This window comes from Zingiber officinale, chromosome 2A (assembly GCF_018446385.1).
Source record: "Zingiber officinale cultivar Zhangliang chromosome 2A, Zo_v1.1, whole genome shotgun sequence".
NCBI classification, from domain to species: domain Eukaryota; kingdom Viridiplantae; phylum Streptophyta; class Magnoliopsida; order Zingiberales; family Zingiberaceae; genus Zingiber; species Zingiber officinale.
The window spans coordinates 146,135,263-146,151,056 of record NC_055988.1 but is presented as its reverse complement, the minus strand read 5'-3'; the positions used below and the strand labels follow the sequence as shown (position 1 = coordinate 146,151,056).

Here is a 15,794-nt window from a genome sequence, read left to right as displayed (position 1 = left end):
TTTCACTATATATGCTTAGACTAGGGTAGATAAAGACCTAGGCTTAATTCACACTTAACTAGTTAGACCGAGGAGTTTTAGAAAGGAAATTAAATATCCAATTTCTTTAAAAGGCTTTGTCTAGAAGTGGTGGATAATTCCATACCCAAAAAGGCCTAGTACCTCGTCACAGCTTGGAAACCAATCATTGAAATGAATATTTAATTAACTAACTGTAAAATCTTAGTCTAATTTAATTATAAATCAATCCTTAGATTGTAATCTAAATTGAAAATAACATTAACCATCTAACAAAATTATATAAGGTTCCTTGAGTGATAATTTAGAAAAATGGTGAGAAGGATCTAGGTTTCAATTAGTAAAGCTAAATTAAAATTAAACGAAATTAAACTCAAATTAAATTAAAATTAAATTAACTTAAACTTAAACTAAAACTAACTTAAAATTAAAATTAAACCTAACCTACATTAAAATTAAACTAAATTTAAGCTACATTAAAATTAAACTAAACTTAAACTAAATTAAAATTAAACTAAACTAAAACTAACTTAAAATTTAAATTAAACCTAACCTAACCTAAATTAAATTAACTTAAACTAAAAACTAACTTAAAATTAAAATTAAACCTAACCTAAATTAAAATTAAATCTAATCTAAATTAAAATTAAACTAAATTAAACTAAACTTTAATTAAATTAAAATTAAACTGAACTTAACCTAAATTAAAATTTAACTAAACTTAAACTTAATTTAAACTTAAGCATACAGAGCAGCACTCCACAGAAGTATGCAGCCAGATTTAGCAGGAAGCTCACAAACTTCCTCTCTGGACCTGACAGGAGACAACAACCTGGACAACCTAATGGAGACTTAAAGGACAACTTTGTAAACAAAAAAAAAAAAACGTCATCCATGACATCTCCTTCCATTCACAAACAGCAACATCTAAAAACATCATCCATGACGTTTTTTTCCACTCCTCCAACAGTATGTCCACTCAACCTGTCCCTCACTAAACCTACTTTTGCTTTCCACCTGTCCTCCACCAAGCCTTCTCGTTCACGGCCCCCTCTCTTCCCTTCTCTCCCCTCTTTCCTTCTACTCTAAGCAAGTACCTCCTCCTCTGCCTATACAAGACCCCCAAACCTCTCCTTTCAAGGCATCCACTTCCCTCTCCCTCACTGCCATCGTAACTGTCAAAATTCCCCAGTGTTCTTCAAGTGTTCTCAAGTGTGTTTGTAAGTTTGCTTTTGTAAGTCTTTATATAAAAATATGTAACTCTTTTAGTTTATGGTTGTAATTCCCTGTAAAGTTCTTACTAAATAAGATCTATGCTTGTTTTTATAATGATAAACTGAGTTTAGTAAAAATAAGATATTTTGCCTATCTTTTCTTGGTTCTTTTCCTCAGTCCTTATCCTAGTAACCAATCGGTAAACGGTAACTGCATCAGGAATAACCAAGATCATATAAGACATGTGTGGGTTAAGTAAGAAAGGTACCCTTAACCCTAAATCTTACGCAAAAGTCGGGGCATTGATTATATGGTGAGATCCTGAGCAGGTGAGGCTCCCTAGAAAACAAACAAGAACAGAAAGCAGAATAAAAAAAAAGAGTAAAAATAGTAATATCTTATAATTTCACTACATCGGTACATTACTGTTATCATTTATTATAATTCCGCACTTCTCTACTACTTACTTTTATTTATTATTACTATTTACTGTTATTATTCACTATTAGTATTTTATTTACTATTAGTATTTACTATTTCTATTCACTATTAGTATTTACTTTTTAAATATTTACTTCAAACATTGTTCTAAATAAATTTAGTTGATAAACTTATCGAAATTAAAATTGCTCAATAATTTTTTTAATAAAGTGTATCATTTACTTAATTTAAATTTATTTTGTACCTGTCAAATTTTACTTTATTTAATTAATTTAAAATATTTATTAGTCAACCAAATTATTTAGAGTATGTAGGGTCATTCCACGCGAAATTTTCCTCGGACTCATAGAAGAAATTAACAATGTGGTGCATTATCATCAACAAACTCGATTTTCCGTAAAGGATGCTCATAGATCTCGTGCAAGTGCCCTTATTCTTGTGAGCCTCGGGATAGACTAAAAAGGGAGGAAGATGATTAATATCGGCGTGAGAATACATAATTTTTGGATTTTTAACTCTGAATTACTTGTAAAAATTAAAAAACAACACTAATCCAATAGATATGACCTGGTCCAGCATGACTACTCTTATCTTTGATAATCCATTTGTTTATCGATAAATTGTCAACTAATTTGATTTTATTTTATTTAAGAATTGTTTGGAATATTTATATATGCTATTACTATTAGGCACTCTATCAGTCTTTCTCTTTTTAAGGAATCTTAATCATTAACTTAGTACAAATCCCTCGAGTTATTTTTTTATTAGTAATTAATATTTTTGAAAAAAAAAATCAAATTCATTTTACATTTATATAACAGAGATGAATTTTTTAACATTATTAATCAGTTTAATTTTAATAAAATATATAATTAATAATAATTAATACGGAATTTACAATAAATTTAGACAAAATTTTATAATTTTTTTAAATAAAAATAAATATGGATTATAAATGAAATTTAAGGCTATATTATATCATTTAAAATATATATATAATCTCCGCCGTCACGTCCCCCTCGTGCAGCCCTGTCGTGACCGTTTTGCACGTATATTCAATTCGGGTACTTCTCATTCTCTGCTTCCCTTTTCTGGTTATGGGAAGTACAAAAATAAATTCTTTTGCCTTGCAAATTTCAAGTGTGTTGCATTTGCCGCCTCTCAAATTTTAGATAATTAAACAAGTTTTCATCTTGAGAGCAAATGCTGATATCATGCAGTATGATAACTTTCTGCTTTACTTCCTAATGATGAGTTCAATACCTGCAAAATTAATTAGTTTCAGCATATAGTTTAGAGTCGCGGTCTGCTTTGGTTGATTCTTCAATGCCTGCAACTTAAAAGGATTTCTTTGCGCCTTTTTTCATGGATTCTACTACTTATGATTTTCTCTTTACTTAATGCGTAGTTTCATTTACTTGTGCTCCTTCATCCAGTGGAATCTTTTTGTTGAAATAATTTTTATGTTAATGTTTTACATGATTATCATATTGTGCAGCAAAGCTATCCTCGTACCATGTCCATTAGAAAGGGTTGGGTGATGCGTCAAATTATTAAGTGGATGATTTAATTTGTACAGGTTGGATGGCTTTATCTTTGAACAAGTACCCATTTTATCCTGGTATTCAGGTTGCTAATACTTGCTATTAGTTGACTTTTTTCTTTCTCTTTTGCAGTACATAAATCCACTTGTCAAGAATTCTCAACACCCCTTAAAAGTGAATTTTCTTTATGCCATTGAGAGGTATTGAATTTGGACCTCTGTTTTCAAGAAAAGTTGGGTGCTTGCGTTGAGAAATGAGTTCTCTAAGCTGGGGCTGCTGGGGGAGTTTCTTGAAGGCTTGTTGTCTAGATGGCCCACCGGAGGTAGTGAAGGATGGCACCTTGAGATCCCTAAGTGAAATATGTAGGTCTCATTGGTCGGTGTTTTCTCAAATCATTAGACTTAAACAATTACACATTTAACAAAAAGATAATGAAATTAAAAAGAGTACGAGATAAATAATTTTACTTAGTTTGCAATCAGAAGATTACTACTCCAAAAAAAATAGACTCACTATGAATATCTCCTTCTTGAACAAAATGTCGGAGGCGGAGAAGGCTCTTACATGAAAATAAAGCTCAAAAATGAAAAATAGAATATATTTCGAAGTACAGAAGTGTGTTATTTGAAACCACTGCGACCAGGACTCTATTTATTGTCTACTAGTCGAATCTAACCATTTGCTGACGTGACACGATACCCTCTCTGGCCCCAGTATAGCAAAACTCTATCTCCACACAACGACTATGCAATGGCCAAGTGATAAAGTTTTATGCATCTCCGGGCGCCCGGAGCTAGTTCAGGCACTCGGACCATTGCTGGCGTGGACCCAAAAGTTGATCTGTAATGACGAGGCACCCTTCAGACATCCTGATGGTCCTGGCGCCCCAACCAGTCAGTCTAGTGCTGACTGGTCTAGCGTCTTCTTTGGTCGCTTGGATGATTTTGGTCATTCGGAATTAGGCTCACCCGAACTCATCTTCCAGTCTTCTCCTCGAGCGATCTTTTGCTCCTACTTCTCGTCCCTAGAAAACGCCACCCACTTCCTTCTGGTCCGCCAGTATACTCTTTCCCGTGTCATCCTTCTAGCTAACTGCATCTTTCGCTCGACTTCTTGTACGCCTAAATTCTTGTACACTTAAACACAATGATCAAATACAACAGAACCTAACTTGACTTAGTTGATCACACTAAAACTACTATGAAATACTTATAAAACAATCAATCAATGTCATTACCGGCCAGCCCCTCATCCCTCTCTACCACCTCTTCCTCTCATATGGAGGCTTATTCTTTCTCACCTTTGGTCCCAAGGTAACAGCTTAGATGTCAATTTCGATTTGAATGTTAAATATGGATAGCAATTTTGCCTACTTTACACTGAAGTTTCATTGGCCACCAGTCCTTTCTGATGGTTTCCATCCACAAATCGCCAAACAAATATTAAAGGACAGTGATAAGGCTTAGTCCAAGGTACCTTCGTGCTTAGAATAATTTACTTGTTCATTTTATTTAGAGTATTGGTTGTGCATCATAGTTGTGGTGAGTGCAGAATATACTGATTGAAATTTTGGAGTTTGTGATGGTAACGGATTTGATCCTAGCTGATGGTGAGATCTTGGCGTATTAGGAGACGAGCAATTGTGCTAGCTTTGCATTAGAAGGTGATACATCATAGTTTTATGGTTGTGTTTGATAGTCTACTACAATAAAAAAGTTGAAAGACAATATTTTTTATACATTGTCTTTTATATGATTAAAAAGATGTATTAAAAATGTTGTTGTTAAAAATCTGTTCAAAGACAATACTTAAAAATGTTGTCGTTGTCCTTGGGCATAGCACAAATGGTAGAAAACGTTGTCGTTGCCCTTGGACGTAGAGCAGACGGTGGGCACATGACATCTCCGACATAATGACCAGGAGTTGATTTTCAAGAACTGACGATTTGAGATTTATCCTACCATGCACTTAATACCTATGTACATATATTTACCTCCCTCCATATCCGTGGAACCGACACTAGAGGTCGTTAATGTAACAAATCTTTATTTTTAAAAAAAAAAATGTTATCATGATTTTTTACCAAGATGACACTTTTACAATGTTTAAAAAGTATTGTCTTTTTTAAAATACAACTTTTTAGCAAATGATAAATATATTTAAATCATTATCTATTATATTTACACCATAAATTACTTAATTAAATGCTTATAAATAATATCAATTAAAATATCATAAAAGTTATCAATGTTCTTATTATTGAATCAGAAATGTGCAAAAAAAATTCTTTTTGGATTGAATCTTTCTGGTAATATTATATCTTCTCGGAGAATGATCACAAGTCTTGCTTGCTCTTTGCTTTGAATCTAGTAATATTGCATCTTCTCGGAGAATGATTACAAGTTCTTTTCATCTTTGCTTTGAATATGGATTTAGTCATAAGCATTTGCAATGTGTTTGCAAAATTATCAATCGCCATCAAAACAAGCAATATTCCACAAATGATGACCTGGAAAAGGATATCGGCGAATACAACAATTATAAGATGCATTTATCAAAGAAACAAGTTTGCAGAGAGCTCTTGCCTGCCACTCCCGGGTCACACCAACAATAGCTGTACGTAGTAGTAACAAGCCAACAAATGCTTCAAATCCCTAGAGAAAAGAAGTTAATGATAGGGCAACATTAGATATTCAAGAGTTTCTAACTAAGTGATTTGTCATTTCCAAATTTATTAAGTCGTGTTTCATGAATCTTCATAACCCACATTTGCTAAAATTTTCACTAGACATAACAGTACAAGTGTGTGAATTTGATGTTAAAAATGAAATGTTCTTCCATCTAACGCCTAATTTAGATGTATAAATTTAACTTTAAAATCCCATTTTGCATCTTTTCCTTTCATTGGAATGAAAAGATATGTAGCATGAAAAGAATTGTAAATTTTTTTTTTAATATTGTCTTACCTGCAAGATGAATAGGATGGGGCACAAAAGCAGGAGCTTACTTGCAAAATAATCAGACTAGTATGCATCGAGTACATAAATCAAGGATGCATTTGCATGGTGTCAAAGATATCCTCTAACACTGTTTAGAATTGTGGGTAACATACAGATGATTTGAAAGACACGGACATCTTCTAGGTCTAACATAGAATTGAAATTAAAACGAGATGGATCAATAACGACAGTTGAACCACCAATAACAACGGTATTTGATACGGTCGTTAATATTTTGTCGTTAAAAATAGTTTTTCCTGTAGTGTGATTGTTTTCCATATTCAATGAATACTGAAAGGAAAATGGAAAACAAATTGCAAGCAATGAGTAGTCATACAAGTATTGCAGTGCACTATGACTAGTAACAAATTTGGTTATTTCTTCGGTCAATCCACTTGATGATAGATTCCTGCAAAACAATAGTGACTATTAAGAATATTACAGAATTTCCAAACGGTTGCTCCCAGAATTGAATAAGTAGTATCTCAGTAAGCAAATACTAAACAAATAATGAGTAGAGTCCATTGAAATAAAGATCAATCTGCTTAATATCATATGTACCTTTCAATCCCAACACTCGTTTCCAATACCAATTATGCTAATTTATTTTGATCCCTTTCCAATACCAATTATCATAAATAAGTTGTAGCAAATTTAGGAAAATTTAAACAACATAAAGGTTTGAGCTTTTCGTGGGCATCTAAAGCTTTTTTCTTCATGCTAATGTGCATTGTTGTGAACATTCCATCGAGCAATTGATGGGCAAGATATTCCTCCTTGTTACACTACAATAGAGAGAAAGCGGAAAAATTATTATCTTAGTAAAGTATAAATAATACCTTTGTTGCAGTGTCTCTAAACACACCTTAATTCCTCCAAGCGCTTAACTATTTCCGATAGCTTACGTAGCCAGTCATTCGACTGATTTTTTCTTTGAAGTATATTGTAACTGCAACAAGTGAAATGTTTCTAACTATTCACAAGTTTTGGCAATAACAAGTCTTTTTTATATATAAATAAAATATACACAAATATTCACAAATATAATAATGCAATTCATGGACATGCATCCTACATAAACTATGTATCACTTTTTCAATTTTAAAGAATGCCCAAATACTTACATATATACATGACATTTTGCAAGGAAGTTGAAACTGTAGAGTGTTGACCATTTCAAGATGATTAGGTATTATAATGTCTAACGTGCTATGCGTTAGTCATGGCAATCTCTCTTATAGATTAAGAGAAAAAAATGCAAACCCTTTGGCCTCCCATTAAAGAGTAAAGTTCCAAAGGTCAATGATAAAGAATCCAAGAGAAAATTGATTGGTGCATAAATTCTCTACCAGATCATCCCTGTCAATCAACTTCAGATCAACATCAGAAGAGAAAAAAATCTTTCAATCCCTTTTCTAGGAGCGCAGGAGCCAGCCTTGGGAGAACTCCAACCACAAGAAACTTCCCTGTGCTTCCTGTAAAGGGAAAAAAAATAGAAATTTTAAAGACCTCGACCTACACAACTGGAGACGGACAGAGATGAGTAAAAGGAAGCTTGAGAGTACCTGGAAGAAACGGGAAAGTGAGGGGAACGGATGAGAGGGACGTGAGGAGCTCGGGAAGGGCCGTTCCTGGAGAAGGATTGGAGAGAGAAGGCTGTTGGGGAAGAAACCGTTGTTTCTGTCGCCATTGGCAGAGATGGATTTTGCGTCCGAGGAATGTTTTGGGGGAGATGGGTTTTTAGAGCATCCACACTAGCTCCTTCAATACAACGTAGAAGTAAAAATCCTATATATCTTTCCATTATAAAAAAAAATCTTTTAATAATTTTACATAACTTTCATAATTTTTATTATATATATTTTTTCTCTCTTTCATCTTCCACTTATATATAATTAAATTTTTATAAAATTAATTTTTATAAAATTTAAATTCATAAATTGCTCACACCGCAAATGTGACTCTGAAAATATTATTTCCTTATATATTCTCTTCATTATATATATATAAATAAAGAAATATTAAAAAAAATAATTAAAAAAATATTAACGACAAAGCGGCTCTGCAAACACCGAGCCGCTCCGTCATTTGAGGGACGGACCTCCCTAGGAGGGAGGTCCGTCCCATTGAGTTTTATGAAGGGGAGATTTTGATAGAGAAGTTTATATCGTAGACACAGCTAACACATTAAAAATATCCTCATAGACAATGTTTTTTTTTGTCTTTTGACCCAAAAAAATACCAATAGATAATAATTATTTGAAAAAAATATTATCTTTAATAAGAAATAAAAAAAAGCATAAATAACATTTTTTACTAAAAACGTTGTAAAATAAAACAATACCTCTAAAAAAAAAGTTAACTTTTTAAGTGTTGTGTAATTCCAATTTTCTTAGAATCGTCATTAAGATTTTTGTAATTCATATCATGTTGTTGCCATGATCAAACTCTTTGGATTATATATGCTATGCAAAAAGATGGATGGTATGCGAGAGGCAATTCTTACACAAGAGGGTGTGAATATTTGATTTGAAGGTTTGACAAGTCAAGACATGAAAAATATTATAACAACTCCTCATATGACACCAAGCTAATGGATTACTCGAACAGTCTAGTCGAAAAAGAAGATCATCTAAATACTTGATACCCTGCTTAAATATTTTTTTTGTAGCATGTTTTTATTAGTTACTTATATTTACCTTCTTTTATCATTTTTTGGATAATTTACTAATACGGTAAATTTCATCTTTTTTTTTGTTATTTAATTAGTTTTTTTGAAATTTATCGATTATTATTTTATAGAAACAATTCATAAATTTATAAAAAAAAATGATTCGATATTTTTTTCTTAAATTTAACAACAAAAATGTATTTTGGCTAGTAAATGAATCAAAAATACGAACTAAATATAACTTGAATATCCACGACCAATAAGTGCAGTTGAAAATTATTCTTACACACAATGGGTTCTAAAGTGGTTGAAATCGCACCTAAATTTCTAGCTTTAATAATGTTTTGAAGTGCTCCTATTACTATATCCATGAGATTTAGGAGCAATTTAAAATTGTTCTTACACCTAAAGGATTTGAGAGCGGTTTAAATTGCTTCTGAATTTATAGTTACAAAAGCGGTTTGAAACTGTTGTTAAATACACAACGTATAAGATTGATTTCAAACTGTACCTACAAAGAATAATATGTATGATTTTCAACTTTTACCAACGGTTATGAAAACCGCTTCTATAAGATATAGGGACTACAACAAGAGAAGTGATTTTATAACCGGTGGTAAAAGTGTAGAAGTGCTTGAAAATTGCTCTTGAATGTCAAAATAATCGCTCCTATACAGGTGATTTTTTGTAGTGGGTGTTCAACCAGTGCTTGTAAACAAGCCAAGATGAGTCAAGTTTTGGGGTTTTCAAGCGTTTTGATACGGTAACCAAGCCAAGCCAAGCCAAGTTTAAAATGAACCAAGTTGTTGAAATGATTATTCAAACCTATTTTGATTCCTTTTATGAGCTTGAGCTTGGTTCAAGCTTGACTTTGTTTATTTAGCACATTGATAAGAGTTTTAATGATGAACATGGTTTACAAATATTATTCACGAATGTTGTTCATGAATATTGTTCATGAGTATTGTTCACGAACACTATTATTAATGAGTTGAACATATATGTGTTCAACCTTGTTTATTTAGTTTAATGAATTATTCAAGCTTATTTATTTAATTAATCTTATGTGTATTGAACGAACATAAATAAGTTTTTACCAAACTAAACACCAAGCTTGTTCATAAACATTCAGTTAATGTACAACCCTAAGTGGTACGAACCAATGACTGTCGCCTTTGGCGCTAAGGCTAGTCGTGTAGTCTGCTGATGGATGGCATCTCACTTGTGTGGTCATCGACGTAACTCGCTTAGGGCTTACATGGAAGTCTACGTGGACCTTCCCCCTCCATAGCTATATAATCCTCCGCAAAGGTAAGTGAAGGTAGGGTTTTCTTCTCACACACGAAGGCTAATTCTATCCGTCTTTCTCTTTCACATTTTTTATGCTCTCTCGTTCACATGACCCTTCTTGCCCCTTCATTGATTTGACCATTGGAGGGGCCACATCGGCAAAGCCGACCCTTGACTGATGAGGTTCAACTCATAGGATACAGATAGAAAGTGCACTAGAGGACCCACCTCAATCATCGTACCATAGAAGGAAGGAAAGGAGTAACCCGAGCGAGTGAAAAGGAATCTAATCAAATTGACATCGTCTATGAGAAGAGATACAAAAAGTTATGTTAGGAAATACTAAGAGAACAATGATGGAACATCATTCCAAGGAATCTACGACAAGGTTAAGTTTACTGAGGCAGCATGCTAGGGAAATATTTCCAGTGCACGAAGGTGAATTTGCCTTTGTGGTAGGCCAACAAATTGAAGTCATTAGATTGGTGCCTTCTTTCCCTCAATAGACCACTCACATTGATAAAAATCACTCTCCAGAGCAGAGAGAAACCTTAATTAGTTGTATGGTTAGGAATCAAGATATCATTGTGTTGTCTCTGAAAGATCTGACAAGAGTTCTATCAGAGATAATGGTATATCATCTGTATGTCAAGTCAGATGTTCACCCAGTTAAGCAGAAAAGATGCCACTTTGGCTTAGAAAATGATAAAGTCATACGTGAAGAAGTCCAAAAACTTCTGGATGTTGGACATGTGCGAGAGGTACAATATCTAACCCTATTATCAAATGTGGTGCTAGTGCCTAAGTCATCCAGGAAATGGCGCATGTACATCATCTTTCAGGACCTAAATAAAGCTTACCCTAAGAATTATTATCCCTGACTATGTATCGACCAACTAGTAGATTCTGTAGGACCGTTGGGCCGGCTAGAAGGGGGGTTGAATAGCCTGAAAAAAAAATAAATAGAAAAGACCCTTCTCGAACTTTCAACAGAACACTTGCATAAAGTAAATTAGCAGTAAATAAAAAGCAAAAAGAAGATGCTCACAACTTGACTTGGTTACAACCAAGGAGGTTGTTAATCCAAGGAATGAACGTGCACTAAAATATCTCCTTCAGGCGGAGAAGCCTCTTATAGCAGTGAAAGCACAAAAGACAGAAGCTAAACTAGAACAGAAGCGCACAAGTGTTTGAAATGTAAATTTCTGAGTTGATTCAAAGCTTCTGGACCAAAGCTATATTTATAGCTTTGGTCAGGGCGCCTGGAAGGGTTCCGGGCGCCCTGGGGGGGATAAATTTTATCCCCCAACGTTCAGATCGAGTTTTGACTCGATTGGGTCAAAATACTGGTCTGGGCGCCCGGAAGGGTTCCGGGCGCCCCGGGCTGCTCCGGGCGCCCCGGACTGTTCCGAGCGCCCCGGAGCCCAAAGTCAACCAACGTTGACTTTTTCATCCGGGGACCACTGCTCCGGTTTGGTTCGGCTCGGTCCGGGTCTTCTACTCCGGATCCGCTTGCTTGGGTGATCTCTGCCATCCGGAAAAGGGCTCACCCGAACCTAAATTCCGGTCTTCTCGAGCGAGCTTCACTCCGGCTTCTCGTCTCTCGGAATCGCTGCGTGTTTCCTTCTCGTCCGCTTGCGTACTCATCCGCAGTCTTCGTCCCTCGGACGCACCGCGTGCTGTCCTTCTCGCTAGCTGCGTCTCTTGCTCCCCGATCAATCTTCCGCTCAGGCTTTCGTCCCTCGGAATCGCCGCACGCATCCTTCTCGCCCGCCGGTGTACTCTTCCGCAGCACCTCATCCCTCGGACTGCCGTCCTTCTCGCTAGCTGCGTCTTCTACTCGACTACCTGTGTTCCTAAGCTCTTGCACACTTAGACACAAGGTTAAATACACACAGGACCTAACTTAACTTGTTGATCACACCAAAACAACCTTGGGGTTCCAATAATCTCCTCATTTTTGGTGTGATCAACCCAAGTTAAGCTAGTGTTAAAATAGAATTAAGTAAATTAACTTAATTTGTAATTTAAGTACAAAAAGATAGAAAAGATAAAAAATAAATAAATCTATCTACCTCCCCCTAGACTTATACTTTCCCTTCTCCCCCTTTGATCACAAAAAAAGTGGGGTTCCAAGAAAAAAACAATCTAAGGGTTTAAAAACTTAGAAAGAATATTTTAAAAAAAAAATTCTAGGTTTTTAAGAAATTTAGAAAATTTTTCTAAGTAATTTAAGCTGAGATTTCTAGTTTCAGGAAAAAGATTTTTTTTTTTTATAACTTAGGAAGAAATGATTTTTGAGAATTTTTCTAATAAGAAAAAAAATCCTAACTTAAATTTTTGAGAATTTTTAAGTGCAAAAAAAATGACTTAGGGAAAAAAAATTCTAAGTAAATTTTTAAAATAAAATGTTTTGAATAACCTTTTTAAAGCACTAATTAATTCTTGTATTAATGCTTTATTAGTAAGTTAATTAAACATTTATTTCAATATTTTGGCTTCCAGGTCGTGGCGAGGCACTAGGCCTTCTTGGTTATTGGAGCAACAACCACTTCCTTGACAAAGCCTCATAAGGAAATTCTTTGTTTAGTTTTCTCACTTAAAGCGCTAATTTTATAATTTAGTTTAGGCATGTTTTAGGAACCCAATATAGGTTCCACCTTACTGGATTAATTAAAAAGCTTTAGGGACATATTTTCTTGAAATGTTCCTAATTTGTCTCGGGTGATATTTAAAGTACCAATTTAAGTTATTAAATCTTCTAAAATTGGTTTTAGATGAACATGCATAGTTTTTCAAGTTATCTACTTGAATTTTCAAATCATCATTTTCAAGTTTCAATTTTTCATTTGCTATTTTTAATTTATCTAATTCTTCTAAGGGACAAGACTTAGCTAGAATTACTTTTAAATTTTTATTTTCACTTTCTAATTTGCAGCAATCTTTTGTTAAAAGTTTAACAAACTTAAACATTTTATCGGGAGGAAGAGATCGTACCTGACTTACCTTGTCGATCTCGTTGTCTGTTTCTCCCCCTGAGCTGTTGCTTTCTTCCAACGTGTCTCCCCCTTCATCGATGCTCTCAATTCTCGTTTCGGAAGAGCTTGAATCGCAGTCGTCGTCTTGATGACTCACCATCAGTGCGAGTCCGGAGAATGCTTCGACTTCCGATTCGGACGAGGTATCGTCCCACGTCGCCTTCAGGGCCTTTCGTTTTTGGATAGGCTTCTTACCCTTTTCCTTGTCTTTGTTCTTCAGCTTGGGGCAGTTGTCCTTGACATGCCCTTCTTCGTCACAATGGTAGCAACGGATCGTTCTTTTCTTTCTACCCTGTGGATGGTTAGTTTTTCTAGAATTGTATAACTTCTTAAATCGTTTTACCATCATTACCATTTCTTCATCGTCGAGAGAAGATTCCGATTCAGGTTCGTCTCTCGAAGCTTTGAGGGCGACGTTGTTCTTTGGCTCCCTCATTCCTGCACATCTTGACTCATGCACTTCAAATGTTGAAAAAAATTCTTCTAATGAAATTTTTTCTAAGTCCTTCGAAATGTAAAAAGCATCTACTAGTGATGCCCATTTTGAATTTCTAGGGAAGGAATTTAAAGCGTACCTGAGCGAATCTCGGTTACTTACCTCTTCTCCGAGATTCGAAAGTTCGGTGATGAGCTCCTGTATCCTTGGGTGTAGATGTGCAATTGTTTCACCTTCTTCAAGACGGAGGTTGGTGAGCTGGTTGCGAAGTAAGTCTCGTCTTGCAAGCTTGGCTTCGAATGTTCCTTCGTGTAATTCAAGGAACTTCTCCCAAAGCTCCTTTGCCGAGTTGTAGGTGCCGACACGGTTGACTTCTTGTGGCGGAAGTACGGTTAGCAAATGGAATTCTGCTTTCTTGTTTGCCACGTACTCGGCCTGCTCTTTCTTTGTCCATTGATTTATCGCTTTGCCCTCGGGAGCTTCAAAACCGAGTTCCATTATTAGTAATAAATCAAAATCGGTGCCGAAAAATACCTCCATGTGCTTCTTTCAGCTTGCAAAGTCCCCCTTGAATTTTGGTGGGTGGATGTTAGATCCGGCCATCTAGTTGCTTCGTTCGGCGGTTAGTCCTCCTGAAGCGTCTCGGCTCTGATACCACTTGTAGGACTGTTGGGCCGGCTAGAAGGGGGGTTGAATAGCCTGAAAAAAAATAAACAGAAAAGACCCTTCTCGAACTTTCAACAAAACACTTGCATAAAGTAAATTAGCAGTAAATAAAAAGAAGAAAGAAGACGCTCACAACTTGACTTGGTTACAACCAAGGACGTTGTTAATCCAAGGAATGAACGTTCATTAAAATATCTCCTTCAGGCGGAGAAGCCTCTTACAGCAGTGAAAGCACCAAAGACAGAAGCTAAACTAGAACAGAAGCGCACAAGTGTTTGGAATGTAAATTTCTGAGTTGATTCAAAGCTTCTAGACCAAGGCTATATTTATAGCCTTAGTCGGGGCGCCTGGAAGGGTTCTGAGCGCCCTGGGGGGGATAAATTTTATCCCCCAACGTTCAGATCGAGTTTTGACTCGATCTGGTCAAAATACTGGTTCGGGCGCCCCGGGCTGCTCCGGGCACCCCGGACTGTTCCGGGCGCCCCGGAGCCCAAAGTCAACCAACGTTGACATTTTCATCCGGGGACCACTGCTCCGGTTTGGTTTGGCTCGGTCCGGGTCTTCTAGTCCGAATCCGCTTGCTTGGGTGATCTCTGCCATCCGGAAAAGGGCTCACCTGAACCCAAGTTTCGGTCTTCTCGAGCGAGCTTCCATCCGGCTTCTCGTCCCTCGGAATCGCTGTGTGTTTCCTTCTCGTCCACCGGCGTACTCATCCGTAGTCTTCGTCCCTCGGACGCACCGCGTGCTGTCCTTCTCGCTAGTTGCGTCTCTTGCTCCCCGAGCAATCTTTCGTTCCGGCTTTCATCCCTTGGAATCGCCGCACGCTTCCTTCTCGTCCGCCGGTGTACTCTTCCGCAGCACCTCGTCCCTCGGACTGTCGTCCTTCTCGCTAGCTGCGTCTTCCGCTCGACTACCTGTGTTCCTAAGCTCCTGCACACTTAGACACAAGGTTAAATACACACAGGACCTAACTTAACTTGTTGATCACACCAAAACAACATTGGGGTTACAACAATCTCCCCCTTTTTAGTGTGATCAATCCAAGTTAAGCTAGGGTTAAAATAGAATTAAGTAAATTAACTTAATTTGCAATTTAAGTGCAAAAAGATAGAAAAGATAAAAAAAAAATTAAATCTATCTACCTCCCCCTAGACTTATATTTTCCCTTCTCCCCCTTTGATCATAAAAAAAATGGGGTTCCAAGAAAAAAACAATCTAAGGGTTTAAAAACTTAGAAAGAATATTTTAAAAAAAAATTCTAGGTTTTTAAGAAATTTATAAAAATTTTCTAAGTAATTTAAGCCGAGATTTCTAGTTTCAGGAAAAAGTTTTTTTTTTAACATAGGAAGAAATGATTTTTGAGAATTTTTCTAAGTAAGAAAAAAAATCCTAACTTAAATTTTTGAGAATTTTTAAGTGCAAAAAAAATGACTTAGGGAAAAAAAATTCTAAGTAAATTTTTAAAATAAAATGTTT

At 35.7% G+C, this 15,794-nt stretch overlaps 1 long non-coding RNA gene across 1 annotated transcript; it reads right to left on the bottom strand.

The window, feature by feature from the left end:
- Positions 1-5,801: 5,801 nt before the first annotated feature.
- Positions 5,802-7,979, bottom strand: LOC122042551. The gene is made up of 5 exons (XR_006129294.1): positions 7,783-7,979; positions 7,567-7,692; positions 7,083-7,166; positions 6,555-7,002; positions 5,802-5,872 (listed from the first exon to the last, which is right to left on the bottom strand). It is a non-coding gene; the product is annotated as an uncharacterized LOC122042551 (long non-coding RNA).
- Positions 7,980-15,794: the final 7,815 nt, after the last annotated feature.